The 10945-nt window shown below is 38.8% G+C and overlaps 1 protein-coding gene across 1 annotated transcript in view; it reads right to left on the reverse strand.

Annotated features, from left to right (window-relative positions):
• ndst1b (N-deacetylase/N-sulfotransferase (heparan glucosaminyl) 1b) overlaps nucleotides 1-6076 on the reverse strand; it is a 63554-nt gene extending 57478 nt beyond the window's left edge. Inside the window, exon 1 of the mRNA XM_028459367.1 lies at nucleotides 5892-6076. The gene's annotated coding sequence lies outside the window, so the exon portion shown is untranslated. The remainder of the gene's footprint in view (nucleotides 1-5891) is intronic.
• Between the last annotated feature and the right edge of the window lie 4869 nt (nucleotides 6077-10945).

Consider the following 10945-nt stretch of genomic DNA (forward strand, 5'->3'; position numbering starts at 1 on the left):
ATACAACTTTAACAAAAAGCCTCATTCTTGTCTCAACTTGTCTAGAGGGCAGCCAAGCAGACTCTAATGATATTGTTATTCATCAACCGCTGTTGCACTGCCAATTTTAGTCGAGTAAATCTGCCACTGTGGGCCTATCACTGTGGAGTATAATGTGCAACAGAAGGTTTTCCACCACATCATTCATTTCATCTTGTTCTGGATCTATATGTCTCATGGAACGACTGAAATGATGTCAATGTATTTATCTCAACAGCAGCGGAGGGTGAGTGTGATAAGGAGAGCTATTAAAACCTGGCTGTCTTCAGCTTGGGTTAAATCCATATCTCACATAGCCTGTCCTGCTCCCTTTGCATACTTCCTGATCCCTCAGGCAACCAGAGCTGGCTACTTCTAAGCCTATGACATAGCTGCAACTTTCCCAGCATTTTACTTTCCAATCGTGTGTCATCTGATGAAACGCTACACCCAAGTCCCCATTATTTGTCTGGATACAGGAACCTCTGGAATGTATCGGATTCCTGCCTCAGGGGGTATGCACCTTGGAAACATGGGCCTACCTCCACCAGTGAGCCTCTCCCAATCTGTTCATCTCTTTCCATTCAGCAAAATTCCTACAGAGGTCTCCTAGATTTATGCAAGCTCTATGCATATCTCACATGTGTTCACTCAAATCTCTCACAGTTTAAGTGCAGCTTGAAATCCTTGGAACGTTTTTTTCTCTGCCACTGCACTTTGAAGGAACTTTACTACTTACTTAACCGCAGTTGATGCAGGGAACATTACCTTCTATTCTTGAGTGTGCGATCGACTGCATGACCAAATTTTCTAATTAGAAAGCAATTTTGTGTCCTAGTACAACAATAGGATAACATATCTCCTCTCTCCAGAGAGCAACAGTTGTACCAAGCATGTACTCAGGCCTGTAGTATTGAGTATCTCTGAGTCATTGGCTTGTGTAATTCAGTCTGGGGAATTATAACAGTGGAAAATCATTTCCCTGGGCCGGGGATAGGAGGCCATGGCTAATCGTTCAGTAATCTGATCTGCCTGCATGCTGTAGCATTCAGCCGTGCTGCTAGCCTAGCCAGCAGGTCACACATGCGGACACCCCAAGTGCCTGCCAACTGTCTGATGGGGGCTAGCACCGTTTTGAACAACTCTCCAGGTTTTCCCATGGATAACAGATGCTATCGGATCATTTGCTAATACCCGGATGTGCTGTGCTGTTAAAAATGTATTTACTCCTCCCTGCACTTTAATTCTTTACAATCCCTGACAAATAAATCTCTAGTTTAAACGTTACAATCAGCCTCTTCCATTCTGGAATATAATCTAAGGCTCTTGTTTTGATAGGGAATGCTCCCAACAGGAAGCTATTTTGAATATGTTTTCATCTATTAGGGATGTCCTGTTACAACCCTTTCACTTCCAATAAGATACCAATATTGCAGCCTTGCATATCGGCCGATACCGATATTGATCCGATACGATACAATATCAGCACGAATCATACATACTTTTAATACTCATTTTGTAGTGTGGAATGTTAGAAAAGGCTTGATCAAGTGATGTTACTCAAACAGAGAACAATAGTCAGCAACAGTAGGTTATTTTGTTGGAGTGTGAACCACAGTCACCTATGGATAGAAGTGCTGGAGCGGAACATTTTATCAGAGCGCTTATATAGGTGATTGTAGATGCAGTCCGATGAAATCTGATATTCGTTTTTTGGTTGATATCAGACCGATATCCGATATCAATATCGGATCGGGACACCTCTACCTTCTATAGAATAAAGCATTCAGTGAATCCTGTAATACTTCAGCGTGGTTGGAATAAAACCTACAGGGACCAACAATGTGGCTTCAACGGGTACTAACATGGAAATATACTATTGAAGTCACTGGATCTTCCCCACAATTACCACCATCATGTATACTGGTCTGTTTAGTGAATGCCATAATGTTTGTAACCTCTGTAATTACCATTAAACACCAAACAACATCTTTCCCTACACATACTATACATGTAGAATTTTTCAGAAACCACAATGACAAAACTGTTTAAGATCCCATCCAGCAGTTGGTTTTTTTTACATTCAAAAGCCACACAGTGACCCAATCTGTCAAAAACTATCGTGCATTTACAATCTTAGTGTGTGTGCATTATCACATCACAGAGTTGCACTGGTTTACAGCTAGATGGGAGTGAAAGATGCTAAAACAAGATCAAAAGGCTGCAGCATTCATCAACTCAACGTGCCAGATCACAGCACGTTTGGCAGTCAGTGAGAGCAGTCAGATGGAGGGTTGGTACACATTTGGCATCCATAGTGTAAAATTGAAGTTTCAGCGCTCCACAAAATTGACAAATAACAGCAATGGCCTCCCTTTTTTTATTTGATCTGCAAATACAATAAACTCTGGATTATCTTCTCTGCAGGGGTTGTTTAATACCATGTGGCTGAAGATAAGCAAAAATGTTAAGTATTGGTCGAACAAATCCCATGATACTAAAACCTGAGTTATCACCATGATAGGTTACTAGAACATCTTTTGCAGATGCAGCAAAATGCTGGGAAATGTCTTACAAGTGAGTGAGTCAGTCATCTTCAGTAAGTGTTTACTCACACACTGTAGGTAGGTGCATGCTTTCACAATTACACACCCCAAGGCAATAGATTTCAGGCAGGTCTGGACTGCCCTTCTTAAGTGTTAATAAGAAGCAGCTCTTGGTAGAGAGAGACATTTACTTTGCTTTTACAGCACATAAACTGACAGGGCTGCCATAGCAGATCTCTGTAGATGGTGCAACCAGGCTAGGCTACACATCCGCAACACGTAAAGAAGATGTAAATACATTTAAATAGTGAAGTTTAACATCCATAAATGTAAATTTTTAAGTTGTTGATAATTATTTTAAGTTAATTAGAAGTAAGAAATGTATCAAATTGATCAATACCGATGCAGAGGTATTCAACAAAGAAACTGTCACAAATATTAGTATGAATTCTCATTTTACATGTAATATGACTGTGAAATCTGCCACACAATGTTTTTACTTTATTTGTCACTGATCTTCATGTATTTGTAAACCTTGTTGCAGCCTGTCATTGCCCGATCTGGTTAGATCTCGGAAGCGAAACAGGTCTGGGCCTGGTTAGTAGTTGGATGGGAGACCACTGAGAATTCAAGGTGCCACAGTGGGGGGCCAGTTGCTCCTGTTGTGTCTGTCAATGTGTCCTTAGGCAAGACACTTTATTACCCACATTGCCTATGATGAATGTAGTGCATGTGGATTACTATTAGTGTTATTGTATGTAATTAATTTATTTCCTCACTTGAAATAAAATTATTTTCACAAAAAAAAAGCACATGAATCGCAAAAATAACTCCATTAGTGTTTTTACTGCTGACGAATCTTGTTTCATTTATCTGATAATGAGTTACATAAAGTCATGGTTAATAAATAACTCTCTGATTTCCTATAATTAAACCAGATCAAGCTGATGATTTAATCATTCAGTATATTTAGGTGTAATAATCTTAATAGTTACATTAGTCTAATGGGACCAGTTTTGTCTGGTGAACACGTGAAATATAATAAAAATGTTAATGAATAATGACATTAGTATATTATGCTAACATTTATTTCACACAACGTGTGACATGTTTAGTTTTTACTCCTTCCATAAAAGTAATAAATCTGACCATAAACAAATCAGTGGCTCTCTGTGGCTTTATGACAGTAAGACGTGTTCTTTTTACTTGGTCTATTATTCCTTATTTGGAGTGGTTAGCATTAGCTCTTAGCCCAGTCTGTGTGTCGGTGTGTTAGCGTAGCATAGTTAGCTTTAGTTGAGTTTCCAGTTCATATAGTTGCTGCGGGTTCATCTCTGTCCCCGTGTTTGTGGAACTTGGATTGGTTCCCTTTGTTGAATGGTTGTCTGGTTTTAACCAAGTAGCGGTCCATGATGTACGGCAGCTTCAGGTAGCTGAGACGAGCACCTCACACACACAGACGGCGGTGTGTGAGGGAAGCGGTGGCGGTGCACGGCAGAGCTTCCATAAACAGCGTTCCGCTCCAGAGAATAATAAGTTTTTGACAACAAACGGGCAGTTTTGGCCCGTGGAACATGGTTTTTTGGGCATTCTTGGCTAAATTGAGGGACAAATGGCCCATGGCCCTCACTAATTTCCGACATGGGAATTTATTGTTTATATCATGGGATGACATATTCTTACCGGTGAGAATGTTTTTGACGATAAATCATAAACGATAAAATATTGCACATTCGTAGTGTGTTTTGAGTGTTGGTGGATGGCGGAGGGGCCGATGGCGCACTACGGCAGCCTCGCTTCCATCAGTCTGCCCCAGGGCAGCTGTGGCTACAATAGTAGCTGACCAAGTGTGGAGTGAAAGAATAATCCCTTAATTCTGTAAAGCGACTTTGAGTGTCTATGTTAAAGCACTATGTAAAATACAATGCATTATTATTATTAGATTATGAACTGGAATGACTGATTTCTTTGTTTGTACATTGCCAACTTTAAATAAAATTGGGGGGACAAATGAATAAGATGTGGAGGCATCCCTCAGGTGATTCGTTTTATCCTCATAGGAAGAGTTGATCATTAGGATAAATTGATTAGGACAGAGAGGGTTGTGATACTTTACTTAATTTTGTTTATTTAGAGAGGACAGTGCACATTAATGAATGCCAGTACAATATTTTGCGTAAATGTGCCAGATTTAGTCATGAGCTACTTTCTATCCGTACTAGTCCTCATACATTTAAGAAACAGACAAAAAAAAGATACAGACATGGCCATAGTATACATACGTACATAATATATACATTACTTAAAACCAACCAAAGCAAAAAAACTACATTAGATAATTACATAACTGATTTGCTTTTAACCTTTTTTTTTTTTTTAGCTCTTTTTTCAAAGCTGGAAAGGTAGTCTCGAGCAGTAATTGGAAAATTATTCCAGCTAGTGCATCTGTTTACAGAAATATTGGTTATTTGTTGTTAAGCGTTAACAGTATCTATGACTTGCTTTGCTAAAGCGTAATGGAAGCGTTTAGATAAGATATTCAGGTAAATAACGTGTTTTCTGTACAGCTCTATGATGCAGGTCCAAAGAATTCTAGTATTTGTGCAATTTCATACAAAATGACATGCAGATTTCTTTATTGTTATATAAGATAAATAATTGGATTGTATTCAGTTTTTTGGGGGTGACTTGTGGCAGACCTTTGCTACCCATAGCAGCTGCTTTACAGTTAAGACAAAATAAAATTCAAAAAAAGTAGTTCTGTCGCTGGCACTGGTTTACAGCACACACATCTCCATTCACAACAACAAAAGTATTCCAGTATTTGTGCAATTTCACACGGAATTTCATGCAGATTTCACATTCTTATATAAGATCAATAATGATTGTATTCAGTGTGTTGGAGATGACCTGTGGAAGACCTTTACAAACCATAGCAGCTGCATTTAAGTTTAAAACTAAACCACATACCAAGTAGTTCTCCTATCGCTGGTACCGGGCTACAGCACACACACATCTCCATCCACAACAGCCGCACAAACTTCTGCTCCGACCACCGAGCCGCCTTAACAATAACAACCATTATTACCTCCTCCACCACTGGGGCAAGCCCTCCTTTTCTTTAACCCAGCCATGCGGGCGGGTACGGAGCCCCCGCAGCGCCTCGGCTTTAACCGCCCAGCTCGGACCGAACCAGGCCGGAAAAACTGGCCTCATCTCCGTGTGCAGACACGGAGCCCCGGCCTGGGAGGCTCGAGCAGTGGAGCTGGTCGGCCAAGAACCTACATGGGCGGTTATAAAGCACTTGTGTCGTGTCGGTGTTCTCACCTTGTTTGGGTGGGAGCAGGTTTTGGACGACGCGAAAGCCCAACAGGATGGCTGTGGGGGTCGAAGGACGTCGGTCGCTACCCGTGGTTGCGTTGTGGTTGCCGGCCGTGATATCGAGGAGCCACCGTGGACTCGTCCCGGAGAGAAATGTGAGAGTAGCTCTCTCTCTCTCTCTCTCTCTCTCTCTCTCTCTCTATCTCTCTCTCTCTCTCTCTCTCTCTCTCTCTCTCTCTCTCTCTCTCTCTCTCTCTCTCTCTCTCTCTCTCTCTCTCTCTCTCTCTCTCTCTCTCTCTCTCTCTCTCTCTCTCTCTCTCTGCAGCTTTACGAGCTAGTAGCTGCTCATAGCTGCCGTCAGGGGGCGACAGAGAGGCACATTTTTTTGTGTGATAATGCGCATGCTTTACACACGCACACACACACTCACACTACAGAAGAACTCAAAGAGATCAGTGTGTGATCATCGTATTCCTGCAGGCGCTTATCTGCCTCTGTGCACTTCACATCTGGGATTACAGTGGTCTTCATATGCTGTTTGCCACCACTAGTATGGCAATTTAGTTGTAGAGCGATAAAGAAGCTATCTTGAAAGTTTGAGTAATTCCCATTGCTCCGAATAGAAACCCTGGGGTTAGAAGTGATGAATTTGGTCAGTCACCACATCACGCAGATTACACAACGTGGGCATTGTTTGAAACACTTAGATGTTTTTAGCTGCTCTGTTTATATACTAACTTCTCATTTTCTATTGCTACAAATACTGTTGAAATCTATTAACCCACAAACATTTTAAACGTAGTCATATTTAAATGTTATGCTATTTAAGGGTCCACCAGCAGCCTAGTAAGTAAGTAAGTAAGTAAGTAGTTTATTTATAAAGCGCTTTTTGCAGATAAAATCACAAAGTGCTGTACAGGGTTGGGGTAAGAGTACAAGTGCAACACAATAGAATAATAAAACAAGAGTGCATAAATATCATAAGAACAGCAACATTAAAAGACGAATAAAAATTAAAATCCAGTTAACTAAAAGCTTTACTCTAAAGTGTAGTCTTCAGCAGTTTTTTAAAAGTATCCACACAGTTGTGCTCCCTGAGAGACTGGTGCAGGTTATTCCAGAGTCTGGGAGCTACAGCCTGGAACGCCAGGTCTCCTCTGGTCTTAAATTTAGTTTTTGGGGTCTTTAGGAGACCCTGACCTGAAGACCGAAGGCATCGCCCTGATGAGTAGGGCGTATGACCATGTAATGCTCGGAACGTGAGAACTAATATTTTATATTCTATGCGAAACTTAACTGGAAGCCAGTGCCTAGTGTAATTTCCTGTGGGCCAAGCATAAAGAAAACATAGGTATACCAATAACTAACAATATTTTAATGCCCCATACCCCTTTAGCTTTTGGCTTGAATATAACTAAATAAATAGTGAAGATGTTCTTTAAATAGTATATATTTTATTAACCATACAGATAAAGACTTAAAGTTTCAACACTTGAGCAGAACTCTATATGATACATGTGATTAATACCATGTACAATTTAACAAAAATAAAGTTATATAGAGTCATCTTTTGGACATTGGCTATGCAGGCCAATGTACTCTAAGTTTTCACTGTAAAAATCTCTATACTATTCCTAAAGCTTCAAAATGTTAAATCTTCGATTGAAAGAACTTTAACTAAGTATATTTGAGTCTGAATACTTGACAATCTTCACATCTTTAAAAGAAGAACACATGTGAAACTCTTAACCGAGGAGTATCTGGAATAATAGAAAGACATTAGCCCTGAATGGTGTAACTTGGATGCAGTAGGAGACCTATCCTCTGACCTTGGAACTCATGTCATGGTGTTGGTGATTGAAATTAGAAATCAGTTCAATCCAAGACAAAGCCATCCTTCAAAACCTGCCTGACCATCTCATCCACATCACATGACGGCCCAGACGAGTCATGCGACTCGTTTAGAGAAAAGATGACGGTAAGAAGTTTTACATTCGTGTCCCACAGAACACAGAGCAACAGAGGAACTGGACAACTAAATTGTAATTTAATGACAGTAGCCAATAATAGCAAAATCCAAGGATATATTTTAAAATCCTAAGAGTTGCCGTTAAAATCCAGCAGACTTTCCTCTCTGCCTTACTCAATGGCAGCTGCACAGATTCCAGGCCTGTGTCTAATCCGTGCCCTCTGACTCCTCAGCCTCACCCTGACCTTAACTAAACATGAGGGGCTTAATGCCCATCCGTAATCTTCAACATCCTTGGGCCAGTAATAGGAGTTTCACACAGCAAAGACACCCTGACCTGGATCTGAGCAGGTGGATTGATAAACTGTAAGCAGACCAGACAATTGGCTTAAACAAGCTCTCACACACCGCCCAATCAGTCTCTGTCTCTCACACGTAAACACACAAACACTCCTTTATGTGTGGAGTTTGCATGTTCTCCCTGTACTTTTTTGGGTTATCTCTCCATACTCAGCTCTCTACGTTCCCACCATCAAAAAACATGTCTGTTGGATTAATCGGAGTATCCAGATTGTCATTCTGTTCGTTTAGTCATCCTTGTGCCTAGAAAGGTACCAGCAGACTCCAGTAAACCCTGAACAGGAACAAGCAGATCAGATGATAAATGAATGTTTACTTATACCACATCAAAATAAACAGGGGTAAAGTCTCTCTACAATTATTCCTAAAAACTAAATGAAGCAATTTAAGGTTGATACTTTAAGGCATGTGTGTCAAACTCATGGCCCCGGGGGCCAAATCCGGCCCTTTGGAGCATCCAATTTGTTCCGCAGGAGAAATTAAAAATTACAGGGAAAACATGAATCATTGTGTAAATGAAACTCAACACTCGTGATGTCGGATGAATGCAGTCATTTTTAGTGTTAAACTGTTGAAAAACTCAAAATTCTTACAAAATCTTTCAATTTTATCCAACTATGACATCATATTTCTCTTAATTTAGTAGAAATTGGTCACAAAATCTAGGATATTTAAAGTGAAGACCCTGTTGGGACTCATATCTGGTTGGTTTCTTAAATATTTAGTATTTTAAGTAGACATAGAAGTGCAAGCTCGGGCACAATAATGTTGAAATTTCTTGTTTTCCTGCATAAAATGAGTCATTTTTATGTGGTTTGTTCACTTGAGATCAAACTGCTTCGTATTTCGCCCCCCTAAACTAAATGAGTTTGACACCCCTGCTTTAAAGCCCTCTTAGTTACATTGTTATAATATGGTTTGACCACTGTTTTTACAAAATGGGTTCATTTGATAACTGCTTTCTTCCATTACTCACCCCAAGAATCAATCATCCATCCATCTGTCTATCCAATAATTGTCTATCAATTTCTACTGGTAAGTGTTGCAGGATGCAAGAACATGTTTTATTTTCTTACAGTATATTAATAATTATATTCAAATAGGTATAAGCAGGCTTCACTGCTCTGCAATGCTGTGAAGAAGCATCAGGGTACATTCCTCCCTACATTTTGGATGGAAGTTTTCATGTTCCTTTAGTGTATATACATTTCTTTCTAATTACAGCAGACTCATATAGTTTGTTAGATAATACACTGACACTACTTTTATTGTTGTGTAACTACCAAATACAGGCATGAGTTATTCGAGAAATCTTGTGTTTTTTTTTGACAATACACAAAACTTTAACACTGATTAAAAACGTAAAACCCAATTACTTAACAATCCACTGTTGACTCATATATATGTTTTCCTGTATATTTTCTGAAATTGTGCGGTTTATGCTATATTTTATTTGTTGACAATGATATTGATATCAACCATATCATTAGCTGTAAAAGGAAAACAACAAGTGAAAAAAAAGTAGACTTCTGAATGATGTGCCTTTTTTGCTGGGAGGTTTATTAATGGACACAGTCATTTTAAAGCATAACCAGAGGTTGCATTTGAGCTTATTCCTTACTACCTAATCTATTGTCTCTATTTCTTCTTTCAGGAGCAAATGCACAGAAAATATTGTTGCTCCTTCTCTGGCATGGCTTCCAAAGTAAAGTGCAGTTAAAAAAAGAAGATTTCAGCAATGTGGATATTGTTTAGTTGTATTGTTAAATCCCATGTGATTTCTCATCTCCAGAAGACACTCATCACTGCACTGATTATATTGTGATACATTGCCAAATGCACCGTATATGCAAATCTACCTTTACACACATATGACTTAAGCTAACATATTAATTTCATTCAATAATGTAATGACAACACTGTCCTAATCCATGGGATTAAAATAAACCTTCTCTATACAGCTACATCAGCTTCAATCCTGGGAATGCTTAAGGGTGTATAAAATGTGTGAGTATTGATAGACATGCATGAAAGCTTTAATCACAGTCTAAACTTTCAGAAATCTGAGCCAGTGGATTTATGTTTGGCTGTGCAAAATTTGAAATTGCTCCATATTTCTTGGTATGCATAAATACGTAGTGTAACTTTCACTGGGAATAATCGTTCAAGTGACATCTAACACTGTAGCCATTTAAAGCGTTGTTATTTTCTGAGCACTTTATGACATCGCATAGTATTTAAATACTGAAATAAATGCTTGGAAAACAGGTTTTCAGCCAGAATAAATAAAAGATTCATAAGAAACATTTGATCTCTGTCATCTGGTTGTAATTTATAAAGACCAAATGACATGCTTGTCAAGATGGATTCGTCTGTGTACCAGCAGCAACGAAATAATACTTTAATTAAATACTAAAGTAATAATAATATACTGATAAAAATAATAAAGCATATGCATAATGTTAATACAATTATAATAAAAACCGATTCACTCGTTTATCCAACCAGACACTTAAATCCATATCTATAGGCTAACACAAAAGCTAGAGATTAAAATAGGCGGTGTTGTGAATTGATGTAAATATAGTTTTAAAAAGATAGATTACATTGTTTTTTAAAAAAAAAGGATTAATCGTATCACCAAAATATACACAAGCTGATCAAAACACAATACACAACGTTGACAATCAAAAAACAAACATAAAATAAAATAAAAACAAAATAAATTGGA

Source organism: Gouania willdenowi, chromosome 10 (genome assembly GCF_900634775.1).
Source record: "Gouania willdenowi chromosome 10, fGouWil2.1, whole genome shotgun sequence".
NCBI lineage: Eukaryota > Metazoa > Chordata > Actinopteri > Blenniiformes > Gobiesocidae > Gouania > Gouania willdenowi.